Source organism: Eurosta solidaginis, chromosome 1, assembly GCF_040869045.1.
Source record: "Eurosta solidaginis isolate ZX-2024a chromosome 1, ASM4086904v1, whole genome shotgun sequence".
Taxonomy (NCBI): Eukaryota; Metazoa; Arthropoda; class Insecta; order Diptera; family Tephritidae; genus Eurosta; species Eurosta solidaginis.
The window spans coordinates 274,928,955-274,948,462 of NC_090319.1; the positions used below are offsets into that span (position 1 = coordinate 274,928,955).

The 19,508-nt window shown below is 36.9% G+C and overlaps 1 protein-coding gene across 9 annotated transcripts in view; it reads left to right on the plus strand.

Moving 5' to 3' along the window:
* The first annotated feature begins 2,091 nt into the window (after window positions 1–2,091).
* The window catches only part of PK2-R2 (Pyrokinin 2 receptor 2), a 432,630-nt gene continuing 415,213 nt past the window's right edge, over window positions 2,092–19,508 (plus strand). For 2 of the 9 annotated variants that reach the window (XM_067760841.1, XM_067760842.1), the window contains exons 1-2: window positions 2,092–2,946; window positions 14,710–14,941. The gene's annotated coding sequence lies outside the window, so the exon portion shown is untranslated. Of the gene's footprint in view, window positions 2,947–14,556; window positions 14,942–19,508 lie in introns of all 9 variants that reach the window. The other 7 variants (XM_067760848.1, XM_067760849.1, XM_067760845.1 and 4 more) reach the window with 6 other exon arrangements.

The window sequence follows — 19,508 nt, forward strand, 5'->3', positions numbered from 1 at the left end:
TTAACTCAAAATCAAACTGCCGTAGTTTCTAAAATAAGTAGAAGCCATAAACTTGAGGAAAATCGTTTTTCTTCTTAAAATGGATCCAATTTGACCCGAAGACCTTTTAAAGATTGGGTGCAATGGATTAAGGGTGTCCAAATTCGTTCGGAAAAATCAATATAAAATTTCCGAAACGTTTTTTCATGTTTTGTTTTTTGTTTGGTAAAAAAATTTCCGAATCGGATGATTCAAAATTTTTTTCCCCGAATAGCCACCTTCAACATTTAAACCAGTGCACTTCATTTGTTCTGAACTAATTTTGGTCTATCTGCATAACTCTTAACAAGTTGTTACCCCTTACTATCCCTCTCCACCTCTCCCCTTCTTCCTTATCCTTTTATTCCCTCCTCTGTCTGCCTTTTTCTTTCATTGCGTCTCTTTGTTCCTCTTCGTCTTTTCCCTCACTTCTTTTCCACTCTTTCTGTGTCTATCTCTCTATCTTCGTCTTACTCTATCTCTACCTCCTTCCTTCTTTTGTCTTTTCTCTAGTTCTTTTTATTCTTCTCCATCCCTTCTTCCCAGTCCCAATTCCAGTTACAGTCCCAGCGCAAGTGCAAGTCCCTGTCCCTGGTTTGGACGTAGTCCCAGTCACATCATAGATACACAGCAATGATACGTTTACATTTTATCCTAGACAATTTGTTTTTGAGCAATGTTACCATGGTAAAAATATTGACATCAATCGTATATTTATAAGATATATAACGTCACTCAATTGTTTTTTTTTCGGAACCTCTCCACTAACACTTATGGTATGATATTAAACTTCAAATTGACTTTTAAGTATTATTGCGAATCTTTTGTATGGGAGTATAGAATATACCCGCGGTAGGTATGCCTGTCGTAAAAAGCGACTAAGATACCAAATTAACCCTCTCAAGGGGTTGTCAGCGCAATATATAACACCTTCTCCAACCCAATTGTCAACCTCACCTATCCGGGCCGAATTCTGTTTCATTAATAGCCGAGGCTCTGGCGACCTCGAACTCCTGATCGATCTAGGAGGTGGGAGGTCGGGATGGCCTAGAAGGTTTAATTTGGTCATGCCAAATCGTGCCCGATTTACGACCCTTACGGTGCTTGTTACATGAACGTACCAGATTTGCATCCGGAAAAGGACCAACAATATCGAGGGAGTGTCCAGGGCATTGTAAACTTTACCAAGTAGCGCAACTAACAGCTGATCGCTTAAAATTAGCACACACACACACAAATATCACTAATGGCCATATTACGGAAATCTTTAGGGAAATTCAAGTTAAATTTTTAAACAGACATAAAATGTTATAATATTGGAATATACATATATCATCTAGGACACCTTAATTGCAGTAATTGAAAGAAAATGTTTGCTTATACTCAAGTATTTAATTATTTTTTCAAAATTTATCTTTAATATTGATACAATGATTGAAGGTATATTAATCCAATGCAACTGTGCTCTTCCTACTGTTCTTCATTCCACTCCATTCGAGTGCCTTCTTTCACTGAATTCGAGTGCCTTCCACTCTATTCGCAACATAACATCAATTTAAGCTGCCAAACTATATAGTAAACAATGCCTTCGAGGAGTGTCCTTATCGCTACAAAAACAACAACAGTCGCCCCTCTCAAAATCGAAACTAGTTACCGGTGTTCCTGTTAATGCTTTTTGTGGGACGAGGCGAATTGCGGCAATGTAAGCAGAGTGCGCTCTAATAAAACTAAGTCTGGCAACTCTTACCGGTAAAATAAATTTGTTATAGCAACAACAACAATAGCAACACCTAAAGAGCAAAGACACATGTGCTTCACAAGTTTAACTGCTTTAATGTTTATGTTTATATTTATGCTGCTGTTATTGTGGTGAATATTGCCGCGTTTATTTTTTGATGTCAGCAGCTGAACTGCGCCACTAATTTAATTGTGAACTTTTACATTAAAAAACGAATAAAACCAAAACAACATTTAATCATTCGCATTCGCACATCTTTTAGCGGTTTTGTTTAGCTGACATCTCCGGCATTAATATCTCTGTTTTTTGTTTTTTTGTTTTTGTATCATCAGAAAACAAGTTCACTGTCAGGCATACAATATTTTGTTGTCACAGTGAATAAATATACTACAACAACAGTATGCTGCAACAACAACAACGCGAACGGTTGTCTTTCAGCCCCTTTTGGTTGCGCTTAAATGGCAGCATTCATCACTTTCAGTTGGTTTATTTGCCTTCAGTCTGATTTTGTTGCCGGTCGTATGAAGAACATTCGATTTGAGTGAACGCTTTGTGTGCGGTAAAAGTTGTCGTAAACTCGTAACGAACGTTAAGAAGAAGAAGAAGAAACAGCTACATTGGTATGTTGCTGCTGGGTGGTATGTTACTCATTCGACGCGTAGCACTTCAATTTTATATTGACCGCCCGCGGAAAAATTTGTTTGGATTTGAATTAACGATTCTTTAAACTGACTTTTGTGCATTTTCTTTTGTGCAAATATGCGTAAACATAATAAATGTGATATTTTGTGATTGGAATACATATATTGATATACATATCTATATGTAAAGTGCTTAATTAAAAAAAAAAAATTAAAAAAAAATTATTAACAGATTGTGATGACCGATTGTGAAAATTGGAAAAAAATAAAGAAATAAAAAAAAAGTGTTCAAACTTAATTATTGACGCTTAAAATTAATGTGAAAAAAGTTAAAAAAAATACATTTAAATTGCAAAATTGAAAAAGTAGAAACAATTCCAATCAAAAACGACCAATTAAGTACCAACATTATATAGAATTAAAAAAAAAAAAAAAAAAAAAAACAAAAAAAACGAATCAAAAAGAGATTGGATTAATATAAGTTTTTTTGTATATAGAAAAAACAAAAGTTGCTTTTAAAGATTATGTTAATCTTTTAAAAGAAGTTTGGTAAGACAAATAATGTAACCTTAATATTACGAAATTTTACATTGCGAACTAAGTTCATAGCTCAATAAAATACGATACTGATATTTCATGACAACAAAAGCGTTTTCTATTAATCACATTTTTGTATTGAGAGTACCTCTATTTGATTCCTCTTTCCGCATTTTAATATACATCTAATTAATTATCTAAGTTAGAAACACAACAATAAATAATTTTAAAAATTTCAATAGAACGCAGCTGATTTTTTAATAATACATACTTACAAAAAACCCAAAAACTACCAAAAATGTAGCGAATTAAAAAAAAAAAACATGTCCAATCCTAAAACTACATAAATAAATAAATGAATACTTGGCGAGATTTGCCTCGAAGGAGATTTAGGCGGAGCTTCTCAAAATATACACAATTTAGTGATACACAATTTCGATAAGATATTAAAACAAAACAAAAAGCATGAGATTTATAAAAAAAAGTATATTGAAAAAAACCATGTTTTTTTTGAAAAGTTGAAAAATGCAAATTTCAAATATTTTCGTAATCTAAAAGTTTGCTAGAGGTATAAACAACCAAAAATTTATAGTAAGCCTTTCAAGCTTGGTGAGTTCACAAAAAACAGAATTGCTTATATAAAAAAAAGTGAATAATAAAAGTCAAAAACATCTATTAAAAAAATGTGAAAAAATAATTTTAAAATATATTAAATAAAGCCTTAAAATATTTTGGAAAAATAATATGGAAAAATAATATAGCAAATTTTTTTGGGATGTCCCTATTAGTCCGGAAAATTCGGTAAAAAAAATAAAAAATTTTAATTTTCTAAACTTCAACAGTTATTTTTTTTTTAATTCTGAACTTCAATTGCAACTTGAATTACAACTAAAAAAGTGTAGACATTGAAAAAAAAAAATCAATTCCTTTTTTATAATCTGTAATTAAAATGAACTGAACCAAAAGTACATACGTACCAAAATATTTGAAAGAAAAAAAAAATCCTAAAATTAAATGAAAAAAAATTAAGAAGAACCAAGCATATAACAATATTATCCAAACAAACAAAAATACTAGAAAAAACAATTTAAAATCGTAAATTAAAAAAAAAAAATTTTAATTCAAAATATAAATGCAAAATTTAAACATTTTAGATTAGAAAATGTATATTTTTTTATCATAAATAAAAACAAATTAAAAAAGGCAATAAACAGAATTGGCTAACCATAAATGCTCCAAATGCTTAAAAAAATATCTGCAAAAAACAAACAAACAAATATCTGAAGAAAAAAAAAAACAAATATTAAACAAACTTTTGAGAAACTATTTAAAGCTTTTTGGAAATCTCATAGTAAAATTTTAAAAATAAAATAAATAATAAAATAAAATCACTAGTATAAAAAACCTTTTTCTATAACAACTTTTAAAGTACAAATAAGAAAATGTGAGAAATATAAATTCTAAGTATATACTAAAAATTTACAACAGTCAAACATTCTAAAAAAATCAATTAAAAAATCAATAAACAATTTAATTTCTGAATTTTTTAAAAATCATTTGAAAATAAAGTGTGCCCTAAAAATTTAAAATAAATAACAAAAAATTCGAAATGAAATTCAATAAAAATTTAGTTTTCGAATATTTTTAAGGTTTTGCGAAATTGTTTAAAATGAACCAACAACAACAAATAAAGCCTTCTTCAATTTGAATGCTTTTTAGAGACGTCTAAATATAATTTTGACCAAAAAATTAAAAACTAAGTTAAACACTTCTTTACAAAAAACCTATAAAAATTTACTTGTATAACCTAAAAGAAAATTACGATATTTACTAAAAATATCAAAATACATTTTCCTAGTAAAACAAATAAATGCACAAAAATTTTTAAATATTTGATTGTGTTACTGTAGATATCAAAAATACGCAAAGAATTTAAAAGAAATAACTATATATATAAAATTTGAAAAAAAAACAATTCTGAAAATAACTAATACAAAATTGCCTGCAAAAAAAAAAAAAAACAAATCAAAAATTGGCTAAACCGAAACCTTAAAAAAATTCAGAAAATGATTTTAAATAATTAAACAATTTTACGAGCGAAAAAGTAAAAAACTACATAAAAAACAGTGGTCTGCACATTTGACCACATAGCAGCGAAAACGAAAATAGCAGTAGCATTTTTATAAAATTTCTTCAGTTAAATTATTTTATTTTTATTTTCCATAATTTAAGAAAACAACCTCATAAGCTTTGCGATTCAAATCGTCCAAACCAATTTAAACAAGTAGGGAAGACTAAGTTCGGGTGCAACCGAACATTACATACTCAGTTGAGAGCTATGGAGACAAAATAAGGAAAATCACCATGTAGGAAAATGAACCTAGGGAACCCTGGAATGTGGTTGTATGACATGTGTATCAAATGGAAGGTATTAAAGAGTATTTTAAGAGAGAGTAGGCCATAGTTCTATGGATGGACGCCATTTAGGGATATCGCCATAAAGGTGGACCAGGGCTGACTCTAGAATTTGTTTGTACGATATGGGTATCAAACGAAAAGTGTTACTGAGCATTTTAAGAGGGAGTGGGCAATAGGTCTATAAGTGGACGCCTTTTCGAAATGTCGCCATTAGGGTGGGCCAGGGGTGACTCTAGAATGTGTTTGTATGATATGGGTATCAAATGAAAGATGGTAATGAGTATTTTAAAAGGGAGTAATCCTTAGTTCTATAGGTGGACGCCTTTTCGAGATATCGCCATAAAGGTGGACCAAGGGTGACTCTAGAATGTTTGCACGATATGGGTATCAAACGAAAGGTGTTACTGAGCATTTTAAGAGGGAATGGGCATTAGGTCTATAAGTGGACGCCTTTTCGAGATATCGTCATTAGGGTGGGCCAGGGGTGACTCTAGAATGTGTTTGTACGATATGGGTATCAAACGAAAGGTGTTACTGAGCATTTTAAAAGGAAGTGGGCATTAGGTCTATTGGTGGACGTCTTTTCGAGATATCGCCATTAGTGTGGGCCAGGGGTGACTCTATAATGTTTGTACGATATGGGTATCAAACGAAAGGTGTTACTGAGCATTTTAAGAGTGAGTGGGCATTAGGTCTATAGGTGGACGCCTTTTCGAGATATCGCCATTAGGGTGGGCCAGGGGTGACTCTAGAATGTTTGTACGATATGGGTATCAAACGAAATGTGTTACTGAGCATTTTAAGAGGGAGTGGGCATTAGGTCTATAGGTGGACGCCTTTTAGAGATATCGCCATTAGGGTGGGCCAGGGTGACTCTAGAATGTGTTTGTACGATATGGGTATCAAATGAAAGGTGGTAATGAGTATTTTAAAAGGGAGTAATCCTTAGTTCTATATGTGGACGCCTTTTCGAGATATCGCCATAAAGGTGGACCAAGGGTGACTCTAGAATGTTTGTACGATATGGGTATCAAACGAAAGGTGATACTGAGCATTTTAAGAGGGAGTGGGCATTAGGTCTATAGGTGGACGCCTTTTAGAGATATCGCCATTAGGGTGGGCCAGGGTGACTCTAGAATGTGTTTGTACGATATGGGTATTAAATGAAAAGTGGTAATGAGTAGTTTAAAAGGGAGTAATCCTTAGTTCTATAGGTGGACGCCTTTTCGAGATATCGCCATAAAGGTGGACCAAGGGTGACTCTAGAATGTTTGTACGATATGGGTATCAAACGAAAGGTGTTACTGAGCATTTTAAAAGGAAGTGGGCATTAGGTCTATTGGTGGACGTCTTTTCGAGATATCGCCATTAGTGTGGGCCAGGGGTGACTCTATAATGTTTGTACGATATGGGTATCAAACGAAAGGTGTTACTGATCATTTTAAGAGTGAGTGGGCATTAGGTCTATAGGTGGACGCCTTTTCGAGATATCGCCATTAGGGTGGGCCAGGGGTGACTCTAGAATGTTTGTACGATATGGGTATCAAACGAAATGTGTTACTGAGCATTTTAAGAGGGAGTGGGCATTAGGTCTATAGGTGGACGCCTTTTAGAGATATCGCCATTAGGGTGGGCCAGGGTGACTCTAGAACGTGTTTGTACGATATGGGTATCAAATGAAAGGTGGTAATGAGTATTTTAAAAGGGAGTAATCCTTAGTTCTATATGTGGACGCCTTTTCGAGATATCGCCATAAAGGTGGACCAAGGGTAACTCTAGAATGTTTGTACGATATGGGTATCAAACGAAAGGTGTTACTGAGCATTTTAAGAGGGAGTGGGCATTAGGTCTATAGGTGGACGCCTTTTAGAGATATCGCCATTAGGGTGGGCCAGGGTGACTCTAGAATGTGTTTGTACGATATGGGTATTAAATGAATGGTGGTAATGAGTATTTTAAAAGGGAGTAATCCTTAGTTCTATAGGTGGACGCCTTTTCGAGATATCGCCATAAAGGTGGACCAAGGGTGACTCTAGAATGTTTGTACGATATGGGTATCAAACGAAAGGTGTTACTGAGCATTTTCAGAGGGAGTGGGCATTAGGTCTATAGGTGGACGCCTTTTCGAGATATCGCCATTAGGGTGGGCCAGGGGTGACTCTAGAATGTTTGTACGATATGGGTATGAAACGAAATGTGTTACTGAGCATTTTAAGAGGGAGTGGGCATTAGGTCTATAGGTGGACGCCTTTTAGAGATATCGCCATTAGGGTGAGCCAGGGTGACTCTAGAATTTGTTTGTACGATATGGGTATCAAATGAAAGGTGGTAATGAGTATTTTAAAAGGGAGTAATCCTTAGTTCTATATGTGGACGCCTTTTCGACATATCGCCATAAAGGTGGACCAAGGGTGACTCTAGAATGTTTGTACGATATGGGTATCAAACGAAAGGTGTTACTGAGCATTTTAAGAGGGAGTGGGCATTAGGTCTATAGGTGGACGCCTTTTAGAGATATCGCCATTAGGGTGGGCCAGGGTGACTCTAGAATGTGTTTGTACGATATGGGTATTAAATGAAAAGTGGTAATGAGTAGTTTAAAAGGGAGTAATCCTTAGTTCTATAGGTGGACGCCTTTTCGAGATATCGCCATAAAGGTGGACCAAGGGTGACTCTAGAATGTTTGTACGATATGGGTATCAAACGAAAGGTGTTACTGAGCATTTTAAGAGGGAGTGGGCATTAGGTCTATAGGTGGACGCCTTTTAGAGATATCGCCATTAGGGTGGGCCAGGGTGACTCTAGAATGTGTTTGTACGATATGGGTATTAAATGAAAGGTGGTAATGAGTAGTTTATAAGGGAGTAATCCTTAGTTCTATAGGTGGACGCCTTTTCGAGATATCGCCATAAAGGTGGACCAAGGGTGACTCTAGAATGTTTGTACGATATGGGTATCAAACGAAAGGTGTTACTGAGCATTTTAAGAGGGAGTGGGCATTAGGTCTATAGGTGGACGCCTTTTAGAGATATCGCCATTAGGGTGGGCCAGGGTGACTCTAGAATGTGTTTGTACGATATGGGTATTAAATGAAAGGTGGTAATGAGTATTTTAAAAGGGAGTAATCCTTAGTTCTATATGTGGACGCCTTTTCGAGATATCGCCATAAAGGTGGACCAAGGGTGACTCTAGAATGTTTGTACGATATGGGTATCAAACGAAAGGTGTTACTGAGCATTTTAAGAGGGAGTGGGCATTAGGTCTATAGGTGGACGCCTTTTAGAGATATCGCCATTAGGGTGGGCCAGGGTGACTCTAGAATGTGTTTGTACGATATGGGTATTAAATGAAAGGTGGTAATGAGTAGTTTAAAAGGGAGTAATCCTTAGTTCTATAGGTGGACGCCTTTTCGAGATATCGCCATAAAGGTGGACCAAGGGTGACTCTAGAATGTTTGTACGATATGGGTATCAAACGAAAGGTGTTACTGAGCATTTTAAGAGGGAGTGGGCATTAGGTCTATAGGTGGACGCCTTTTGGAGATATCGCCATTAGGGTGGGCCAGGGTGACTCTAGAATGTGTTTGTACGATATGGGTATTAAATGAAAGGTGGTAATGAGTAGTTTAAAAGGGAGTAATCCTTAGTTCTATAGGTGGACGCCTTTTCGAGATATCGCCATAAAGGTTGACCAAGGGTGACTCTAGAATGTTTGTACGATATGGGTATCAAACGAAAGGTGTTACTGAGCATTTTAAGAGGGAGTGGGCATTAGGTCTATAGGTGGACGCCTTTTAGAGATATCGCCATTAGGGTGGGCCAGGGTGACTCTAGAATGTGTTTGTACGATATGGGTATTAAATGAAAGGTGGTAATGAGTAGTTTAAAAGGGAGTAATCCTTAGTTCTATAGGTGGACGCCTTTTCGAGATATCGCCATAAAGGTGGACCAAGGGTGACTCTAGAATGTTTGTACGATATGGGTATCAAACGAAAGGTGTTACTGAGCATTTTAAGAGGGAGTGGGCATTAGGTCTATAGGTGGACGCCTTTTAGAGATATCGCCATTAGGGTGGGCCAGGGTGACTCTAGAATGTGTTTGTACGATATGGGTATTAAATGAAAGGTGGTAATGAGTATTTTAAAAGGGAGTAATCCTTAGTTCTATAGGTGGACGCCTTTTCGAGATATCGCCATAAAGGTGGACCAAGGGTGACTCTAGAATGTTTGTACGATATGGGTATCAAACGAAAGGTGTTACTGAGCATTTTAAGAGAGAGTGGGCATTAGGTCTATAGGTGGACGCCTTTTCGAGATATCGCCATTAGGGTGGGCCAGGGGTGACTCTAAAATGTTTGTACGATATAGGTATCAAACGAAATGTGTTACTGAGCATTTTAAGAGGGAGTGGGCATTAGGTCTATAGGTTGAGGCCTTTTCGAGACATCGCCAATAGGGTGGGCCAGTGGTGACTCTAGAATGTTTGTACGATATGGGTATCAAACGAAAGGTGTTACTGAGCATTTTAAGAGGGTGTGGGCATTAGGTCTATAGGTGGACGCCTTTTCGAGATATCGCCATTAGGGTGGGCCAGAGGTGACTCTAGAATGTTTGTACGATATGGGTATCAAACGAAAGGTGTTACTGAGCATTTTAAGAGGGAGTGGGTATTAGGTCTATAGGTGGACGCCTTTTCGAGATATCGCCATTAGGGTGGGCCAGGGGTGACTCTAGAATGTGTTTGTACGATATGGATATCAAATTAAAGGTATTAATGAGGATTTTAAAAGCGAGTGGCCCTTAGATGTATATGTGAAAGTGTTCTCGCGATATCGACCAAAATGTGGACCAGGTGATCCAGAAAATCATCTGTCGGGTACTGCGAATTTATTTATATATGCAATACCAATAACAGTATTCCTCCCAAGATTCCAAGGGCTGTTGATTTCGCTTTGTAGAACTTTTTCATTTTCTTCTACTTAATATGGTAGGTGTCACACCCATTTTACAAAGTTTTTTCCAAAGTTATATTTTGCGTCAATAAACCAATCCACTTACCATGTTTCATCCCTTTTTTCGTATTTGGTATAGAATTATGGCATTTTTTTCATTTTTCGTAATTTTCGATATCGATAAAGTGGGCGTGGTTATGGTCGGATTTCGGCCATTTTTTATACCAAGATAAAGTGAGTTCAGATAAGTAGGTGGGCTAAGTTTAGTAAAGATATATCGTTGTTTGCTCAAGTTATTGTGTTAACGGCCGAGCGGAAGGACAGACGGTGGACTGTGTATAAAAACTGGGCGTGGCTTCCACCGATTTCGCCCATTTTCACAGAGACCAGTTACCGTCATAGAGTCTATGTCCCTACCAAATTTGAGAAGGATTGGTAAATTTTTGTTCGACTTATGGCATTAATAGTATTCTAGACAAACTAAATGAAACTGGGCGGAGCCACGCCCATTTTGAAATTTTCTTTTATTTTTGTATTTTGTTGCATCATATCATTACAGGAATTGAATTTTGACTTAATTTACTTATATACAGAAAAGATATAAAATTTTTTGTTAAAATTTGAATTTAAAAAAAAATTTTTTTAAAAAGTGGGCGTGTTCTTCATCCAATTTTGCTAATTTTTATTTAGCACATATATAGTAATAGTAGTAGCGTTCCTGCCAAATTTCATCATGATATCTTCAACGACTGCCAAATTACAGCTTGCAAAACTTTTAAATTACCTTCTTGTAAAAGTGGGCGGTGCCACGCCCATTGTCCAAAATCTTACTAATTTTCTATTCTGTGTCATAACGTCAACCCATCTGCCAAGTTTCATAGCTTTAACCGCCTTTGGCAATGAATTATCGCATTTTTTCGGTTTTTCGAAATTTTCGATATCGAAAAAGTGGGCGTGGTTATAGTCCGATATCGTTCATTTTAAATAGCGATCTGAGATGAGTGCCCAGGAATCTACATACCAAATTTCATCAAGATACCTCAAAATTTACTCAAGTTATCGTGTTAACGGACGGACGGACGGACGGACGGACGGACGGACGGACGGACGGACGGACGGACATGGCTCAATCAAATTTTTTTTCGATCCTGATTATTTTGATATATGGAAGTCTATATCTATCTCGATTCCTTTATATATGTACAACCAACCGTTATCCAATCAAACTTAATATACTCTGTGAGCTCTGCTCAACTGAGTATAAAAATGTTTTCAAAAAAATTGAAAAATTTTAGGAAAATTTAGAGCTTCGTAACTCAAACTATGCAAGCCAATCTCGAAAACTCCAACCTTCGAGAAAATTTTGCTAAAATTTCGAACTTTCTAAATTGAACTTCATGACTGAAACTATGCAAAACAATTACAAACACTTTTTCGAAAAAGTTCGAGGATTGGAAAAAATTTTCTTTTAGAGTTTGGGAGTTTTTTTGAGTATGCAGTTGTTTAGCACAACGAAAACCAGGGGCGGGAACTATTATTCGTTTTATATCGTTTTATAATATAATTCTTTGCAAAACTATTAATTTTGGACTTTTAATATATTTGGATCAAGATAAAAATTATTTTCCGAGTTTTATTACCTGAGTCCGATAGAACTAGTTAAACTCGGACTTTAAAAAATAAAAATACAGATTTTACTTTTATATGTGGGCTTTTATGGAAAAAGTGTGAAAAAGAACAAGGATGCATGATTCGACATGATATTGCTATAGGGATACCTGAGAACTCAAACATTTTCACCTTACACAATTATTTGACCCAGTCTTTTTTGACTCCGAAAAAAAAAAACAATTATTATTTTCCATCCCTGTTCAAAACTCAATCAAAACTCCCTTAACACTTGCATTAATTTTTGACAAATTATTTTCCAAAGGGTGTTTCAGATATTTTTTCTTAAAAGTATAAAGCCGTGAGCTCTTCGTATGGAAGAAAATAGTTGGCAAAAATAAACTTTAAATTTTGAGAGACCTTTATTTTGTACTTGTGCATATTAAACAAAATTCAAACAACTCGTAATGAAAAGTTCAAAATTTTCGAAATTTTTTTCGATTACATTTTTGAGTTTGGTTTGCATATTTTCAATTACAAAATTCCTAAACATTTTTTCTTAATTTAGCAAAAATTAAAAAAGGAAGAATTTAATTGTCGGAATTCGCTAAAAACGACACTGCTATTTTCGTTTATCTTATAGCTCCGTCACATATGCAGTTTTTCAGATAGATGAGTCAAGCTTATGTATGATGTGTTGTTTCGACGTATTTTTATGGAGAACGACAGATCGAGCGAAACTGGCGCCATCTGATATGAAATAGTAGCCAACTGTCCACTTTTGTTGCAAGCAAAGCATAAGAAGAAGAATTTGACATTTGTTTTCGCTAAGGGTGCTGGCACGTTTTGCAAGTGAAATTATTTTTCCCACTCGTTGGTAAATTTCCTAAAATTTTTCGCAATTAAAAACTGTAATTACAAATGAACACGACACAAAATATGTTAGCAAGTATTTTTGTTTTATAGGGAGAATGTTGAAAACAGTGCTTCGCGAAATTTTGTATGTGAATATGCAAGGCGAAATAAACTTCTATTACTACTACTTATATTCCTCTTTACCAATTATATATAATCAGCGTTGTGTAGCAATTTATCAGTCAAACAAACCACCGCTGTATAGCTAAATGGTTATCGCAGCGTGCCTAAAGCGTACTGATGATGAATGCTTAGCTCCCTTCGAAATTGATCTACCTTTTACTTTACTACTTTATTACTTTTCCAAAAGCAAAATACAATTTTTCAATTATAGAAAAATTAAAAAAACAATAATTATAATAAAAAAATTATTGTTCTGGCATTGAGCTCGAATCGAACCTTGAATAAATTATATATATTGTTACGAATGTTGGCGGCACTAAGGGATACTGCCATCTCTATGCCGATGCTAAGCAGTGACGTGAATTCACATCAATAATTCAATCATTATGTCTACACATACGCGGGCACGCGACACAAGCACATGCATATATCTTATCTGAAATGCTCCTAAAAGTATGCAATTGTGATTGTGGAAGTGTCGCTCACACATACAAGCGCATGGGGTATGAGAGAAGCTATAAAAATTATACATCTGTAGTTGTAGCTGAGAAATTTATAACTAACTAGTAAGTTCTGGAATTAGAAAAGCCTAGAAATATGCAACGAGGAGGTCGGACAGTATAAAAGGGCGGCAACAGTGGTTTGGTTAATTAAGCAAGCTATAAGTGTTATTGTGAAGTACCTTAATAAAGGCCATTTTTCCATTATTCAATATTGGAGTTATTTATTCAACAGTTTAGAGATTCGAACCTTGGTAGAAGATTGCAAATAAGGGAAATTGCAAGTAAACTCGTTACAATATTTTATTTTATTTTCGCGAACATACTGTAGTATTTTTTCAACTTAAATAATAGAATTTTTTGCCTTATAAAAAATTCTCTTTTGCTGAGTACGCTATGATTTTCGAGTTGAGCCACTGTTTCGAAACAATGTTTGTTGGGTATATTCGACGCCATTTCGAACGAACGCAAATAACTGATAGGTTAACTAGGATTTAACCCTGCCAGATCAGCCACCTAAGCTCAGCTTAAACTTCAGTTAAAGTAGACTGAAAAACTGCAAATTAGGTTTAGGCGTAGTTTAACCGGTAAACTGAGTTGAACTTGTACTGCCAAACCGGGCCTTAATAATAAAACGTACATATGTAAGTATATATTTACATGTGTCTGGAGAAATGTTCACACCCCTTTTTATCCCTTATGTGCCAGTGTTATTGTTAAGCAATAAAAATTTAAATTATTTTGGAAAAGTTTAATAACAACACACTAATTTATAAAATTTTTTTTTCATGTTATTTTATTTTGCTTTTTAAAAATTATCTGATCAACTGTACAATCTTTTTTTTTATTGTGTGTCTGTATTCTATTCTTTAACAGCGATTAAGCTTTTGAAATCTAACAAAGTCTCTTTCAAAGTTTAAATATATCCAGTAAAATAAACCAGTAAAAAGTGTATAAATATTTATCGAAGATTCTACTGGTTTTGTTAAATTCGTCGATGTATCAAAATTTATGGCTACTTATGAGAAAAAAAAAAAGCTTGTAAAACCAGTTTAATTTGCTTAAACAAATACTGTTGAAAAATGTATATTTTACATAAATATTTTAGTATTTTCTTCAATAAAGACTCAGCAAATTAACGAAAAAGTGTTTTCAAATTTAAATTCGGCAAATAAGTAAACAAACAAATAAATCACTTGATATCAAAATGCTTCTAATTAAAACAAATTATGTAACATAATATAAACGTCTATTTTTCAAGAATAAGTGCTACTCATAGAGGAAAATATTGAGTAATTTTGAGACAAAAAAGTAATTTGAAACCTTAAAAGCTCATTTGTGTGTGTGTTTGTGTGTGTTGGAAAAGTGATGGCTGCAAATTCATGTTTAAGTATAAGATGGCATGCCTAATACCATTTCTCTGAAAATGCTTCAAATGGTGATGTTTATATTCTCTTCGTCAAAGCTCAAGAACATTGTAAAAACAATTTAAGGTAAATATTTAAGATAACTTTTTATTTACATATTTATGTATGTGCAATTAACTTTATTTGAACATCTATATCAATTATTTTCGACTTAGTAAAGCAGATAATAAACATACATATAGGTCACGAAAGAAGACGGTAAAGGGGTGTCGCACTTAATTGTACAAACAGGTGACCTCTGTAACATCATCTGCTTCTAATAAAGGAATTAAAATTAAAATATTTAAAAAAAAAAAATGTTTAAGTTAAATGGTTTTTGTAATTGATAAACATGTCCTAGTAACCATTGTCGTTTGTAAACTTGCAATTTTTCTCTAATATCAATTACAAAAACCATTGTATAAAGCAATATGAGCAAAGCTCGCTAATTAAATACATATGATTAAATGGTGGGTGGAGGGTGGGGCCGTGTGTAGAAGTCCACGAAAGTGGGGAAAGCTTCTGACCGCCATTCACCTGGGAATGGCCAGAGCGATTCTTTTGCATGCGGTTCAAGCAGCTCACTACTGCCGGTCGCTTGCGGCCAAGTATCCTCTGGGTAGCCGCTAAACACCCGTTTAGCGGTGAGCTAATGTGAGAAGGCGACAACCTGGCTAGGCCACTCTGACATAATCGGTTTAAGGGCTAGCCGGGGGAGATTTCATCGGCGGCGTCTGTACACCTCTAGGTGCGGCTGCAAGCGGGCGTCTGTCTTGGAGCAAGCGGCTCGCTATATAAACGTGCCAAGTAATATTTTCACCCCCGCTGAGCGGGTTGTGCGCTGGGCTTGGGACCCGCCACGTAAAACCATACTCCAATGAAATATAACAACAAGCCTCGGATAAATACACTCTCTATTGATGACGACCATGGCAAACGTTTGAAGGACAATGAATTGAGGGCATGCACCTGGAACGTCCGCTCCCTGAATGGGATTGGTGCAGATGCCCGGCTGGTTGATGTCCTCGTCAAAGCAAAATCTGACATCACCGCCATCCAAGAAATGCGTTTGACGAAGCAAGGAAGAAAGAAAGTCAAAAATTGTGACATATATTGGAGTGGCCATGCGAATAAGCGCAGTTTCGGCGTCGGATTCGTGGTGGGAGAGAGACTCTGTCGCCAAGTGCTGGCGTTCACGCCTGTGTACGAGCGTCTCGCCGCTATTCGAATAAAAGCAAAATTTTTTAATATATCATTCATCTGCGCCCATGCGCCGACAGAGGAGAAAGACGGTGAGGTGAAAGACACTTTTTATGAACAATTAGAACGCACATACGAGCGCTGCCCCCGTCATGATATAAAAGTCGTGCTTGGCGACTTTAACGCCAGGGTGGGCAAAGAAGGTGTTTTTGGCCCTACAGTCGGAAAGTTCAGCCTACACAATGAAACTTCTCCTAACGGACTTGACTTTGCCGGTGCTCGAAACATGGTCATATCAAGCACGAGGTTCATGCATAAAAAGATACATCAAGCTACATGGCTGTCTCCTGATCGAAATACTCGCAATCAGATCGATCACGTTGTGATAGACGGACGGCATGCCTCCAGTGTTTTAGATGTGCGAACGATCCGAGGACCTAACATCGATTCGGACCATTATCTCGTTGCAGCCAAAATACGCACCCGCCTCAACGCGGCTAAAAACAAGGAACAAAAAACACAAGGAAAGCTAGACGTCGAAAAGCTTCAATCACAACAGACTGCCAATGATTTCGCAACTCGACTCTCACACCTGCTCTCTGAGGGCACAACTCATCCTGAAGGAATACAGGAGCAGTGGGAGCATATCTCCAAAGCACTTCATACTGCCGCCGAGGAAAAAATTGGTTACCGGCGGCCACGAAAAAACAACTGGTATGATGAAGAATGCCGCGTTGCAACCGAAAGAAAAGACGCTGCCTACAAGGCTACGTTAAAAGCGAGCGCGACAAGAGGAGTGTGTGAACGCTATCGTGAGTTGAAAAGGGAAGCGAGACGCCTTTTCAGGAAGAAAAAAGCAGAAGCAGAACGGCGTGAGTGCGAGGAGCTTGAGCTGCTAGCCACCAGGAATAACGCCCGAAAATTCTACCAAAAAATACGGCGACAGACGGAAGGTTTTAAGACCGGGGCAAACTCCCGTAGGAATGAAAACGGCGACCTTGTAATTGATGTCCAGAGAGTGCTTAGATTATGGAGGGAACACTTCTCTGCTCTCCTAAATGGAGGCAGCAATTCACCGCGCAGAGATGAAGAACCCGATCCCACAATCGATGATGATGGAATATATGTCCCCCCGCCCGATTATGACGAAGTTAGAATAGCAATAACCAGATTGAAAAACAACAAGGCCGTGGGCGCTGATGGATTGCCTGCGGAGCTATTCAAGTTCGGCGGCGAGGAGTTGGTAAGGCGCATGCAGCAGCTTCTTAGCAAAATATGGGCGGACGAAAGCATGCCCGACGGTTGGAATCTAAGTGTTCTTTGCCCAGTCCACAAGAAGGGGGATACTGCAAAATGCACCAACTATCGTGGAATCAGCCTTCTTAATATCGCACATAAGGTCCTTTCAAGTGTATTGTGCGAAAGATTGAAGCCCACCGTGAACCGGCTGATTGGACCTTATCAGTGCGGCTTCAGACCTGGTAAATCTACCATCGACCAGATTTTCACAATGCGCCAAATCTTGGAAAAAACCCGTGAAAAGAGAATCGACACACATCACCTCTTCGTCGACTTTAAAGCCGCCTTCGACAGCACGAAAAGGAGCTGCCTATATGCCGCTATGTCTGAATTTGGTTTCCCCACAAAACTTATACGGCTGTGCAAAATGACGTTGAGCAACACCATCAGCTCAGTCAGAATTGGGAAGGACCTCTCCGAGCCGTTCGAAACTAAACGAGGTTTCAGACAGGGTGACCCCCTATCGTGCGATTTCTTTAATTTGATGCTGGAGAAAATTATACTAGCTGCAGAACTTAACCGCTCTGGAACAATATACTATAAAAGCGTGCAATTACTGGCATATGCTGATGACATTGATATCATCGGCCTAAACACCCGCGCTGTTAGTTCTGCTTACTCCAAGCTGGAAAAAGAAGCGGTAAAGATGGGTTTGATGGTGAATGAGGACAAAACGAAGTACCTGCTGTCATCGAGCAAAGAGTCAGCGCATATGCGCCTTGGCAACCACGCTACTGTTGGCAGCCATTATTTCGAAATAGTAAAAGACTTCGTTTATTTGGGAACCAGTATCAACATTAGCAACAACATCAGCACTGAAATCCAGCGAAGAATCTATCTTGCCAATAAATGCTACTTTGGACTAGGTAGGCAATTGAAAAGTAAAGTCCTCTCTCGGCGAACGAAAATCATACTCTACAAGTCACTTATCGTACCCGTCCTGCTATATGGGGCAGAAGCATGGACCATGACAACAGCAGATGAAGCGGCTTTGGGAGTGTTCGAGAGAAAAGTTCTTCGAAAGATTTATGGACCTCTACGCGTTGGCGATGGCGAGTACCGAAGAAGATTTAACGATGAGCTGTACGAGCTATACGCAGACATCAACATAGTCCAGCGAATTAAAACGCAGCGGCTGCGCTGGCTAGGCCATGTTATGCGAATGAAAGATGATGCTCCGGCCAAGAAAGTGTTTCTATCGGAACCCGCCTATGGAAGCAGAGGTAGAGGGCGGCCCCCACTCCGTTGGAAGGACCAGGTGGAAAACGATTTAAACTCCTTTGGTGTGACCAATAGGCGCCGGTTGGCGGAGCGAAGGAGCGACTGGCGCGTCTTGTTGGACGGCCATAACCGTTTAGACGGTTAAGCGCCAATTAAGTAAGTAAGTAAGTAAGATTAAATGGTTTTATTGAAAACAATACTTACATGAAGTAATAATAATACTAAAGAGACAATTAAATAAAAGTATTGGACGCGTCAAATTTAAACAATTTTTTAAAATTATTTTATTTTCAAGTTTTTACTCTTTTTTTAATTCTCCATTATTTCTCATTATATTTAGTTCATTTAGTGACTCATTATTACAAGGACTCTTTCCTGACAATTTGTTACAATCTATGTCCTCAATACATAATCCTTCCAAAGGCTTTACTCGACTCTGCGCCACGTATGCTTGTCTCTCCTCGAACTCCAAAATATTTTGATGTCCCTTCTACCGGACTGTATGTAATATTTGTTCCAAATATGAGCCAAATCGGACATCATAGGTCGCTTTCTATTCAGGTATATGTTATGTGTTCCAAATATGGATCGAAACGGACCACAAATACGATTTTTTTTTAATATTTCGATCCATGCGCCACCTATCGGAGTTTTTTTCTTATTATTGTATTGTCATCGGGTTGTGAATTATATTCCAAGTTTCAAGCTTGTAGCTTATCGGGAAGTTATTTAAATTTCAATTACAAAATTCGTAACGATCGCTACACAGAGTCAAGCTAAATAAAACTGTTTAATAAAAATATGTCGCAGCAAAGCTGTAGCAAACAACGACTGATACATGTCAAGCATCTGACAGCTAGGCAACAATAGCCAAAGCGCACTGACGGTGGCGGCCAAACGGCAAAATTCACTGAGGTGCCGAAAACGAGCAGTC